This window comes from Macadamia integrifolia, chromosome 14 (genome assembly GCF_013358625.1).
Source record: "Macadamia integrifolia cultivar HAES 741 chromosome 14, SCU_Mint_v3, whole genome shotgun sequence".
Taxonomy (NCBI): domain Eukaryota; kingdom Viridiplantae; phylum Streptophyta; class Magnoliopsida; order Proteales; family Proteaceae; genus Macadamia; species Macadamia integrifolia.
The window spans coordinates 30289565-30291328 of NC_056570.1; positions in this window are offsets into that span (position 1 = coordinate 30289565).

The following is a 1764-nucleotide window of genomic DNA, read 5'->3' on the forward strand; positions in this document are numbered from 1 at the left end:
GGCATCCAGGCATTTCAACCCATTTTAGTGGAAGGACGCACTATTTGTTTACGTCCATTAGTTCGTAAGGGATTCAATGTGGACTTTGCTTTGAACTGCATGGGTAATTAAAGAGAAGAAAAGGGAAGGAAAGGATAGTGAAATTCTTAAACCTAAAAAGGAACTTTTGTTATCAACACCTAATTTGTGTTTTTAGCTTCTATGCCGCCATTTAAGGGTATCAATCTGTACCAAAAAAACAAAGGAAACTGATATCAGACCGAATTATCAATACTGAACCATATCAAGTGAATTAGGTATGGTATCAATATGAGGTTCTTGTATTGAGACACTATTTGGTAGAGTATCAGTATGGGACATGACTTAAAAACACACCATACCGAATATTGATTCCATACCAAATATCGAACCGAACAATTTTGGTATGGCATTGATGTGAGGTTCCTGTACCGATTAGCGAATATCGATATGGGGTATATATGCCTTGTAATGTACTAAATACTGATACTATACCGAATTGACACCTTTAGTGCCATTAAAAGTGCTTATAAGAATTTATGGAAGTAAAAGGATTAAGATGATGAAACTATGTATAGGTAGGTGCTGTAGATTCGAAAGGAAAATCCGACAAATATTTTAGTTCGAGAACAATACTTCTCATTCTTGTGAACATTCAAGAAAACCAAAAAAATATAAATGAAAGATTTTGAGCCTTTATAGGGGCATAAATGGTGATGTTCAAGTAATTTTATAGAGGTGCTTAATTGCATGTTATTCACTCCTCAAAAAGAGAAAGGATGGCCGCCAAATAAGAGCCTAAGAAAACCTTTGGCCTTATCACTTTAAAAAGATGATATATTGGCTTCGTTTGATGAAAATAAAAATAATTTTGAACTTTTTCTTCTACCATACATTCTTAGTGAAATAATAATTTAATCTCTAGGAGTAAGAGCAATAAAATTTGACATAAAAGACATGCTACAATTTATGTTGTAACCACCTTGGGTGCAATTTGGTGTGTGTTTCACAACTTAAGAGAGGTAGTGATTACAAAAATTTCTATTTCTTTCTGGAGAATTATTAATGTAACAAGGGTTTGTTATTTATCCAAACATAACAAGACCCTAATTACCCTTTTAGAGCTACAGTAGGATGCAATTGGAAATAAATTTAAGAGGACATTTAAGTAAAATAACATTTCCTGATGAAAATAGAGAAAAAATTCCAAAAATGCAAGAATTTCAACTTATTTTCTTAACAAAGGGTAAAATCATAATTGAGCACAATCCATCTACCAAACTCCTCTCTGTTTCCTGCTAACCAATCCAACCCCTCTTTTTCCGGCGGGGATAATGGTTCTTCTCAAACTCCTTCGACTCCCTCTTTTCTTCTCCCTCAGTCTATTGATCAAATGGGTTTGAACCCAAAAAATTCAGACGTTGGTATCTAGAAAAGAAATTGGATTTACAGTTCTCTTGGACGAGAAGTGACTTGTGCAGGAAAGAACGCTGTAAAGTTTATGTTCTCGGTAAGAAATGGTTTCTTTGCTCAATACTTAGACTTGCAGTCTTCATCAATGCAACAAAGAGAACCAGCTAACTCAAACAACTTTTCATACATGCCTCATAAAGGGATTTCAGTCCAAGACAATCCCTTTCCCTTCCTCATTTTGTAGATAAAAAATATTGCTTGACTTCCGGTGAAACTGAAACAAGTTCAACGATCTCTTGAGGTTTTAGAGATCCGACTCAAGGGTTAAATTCA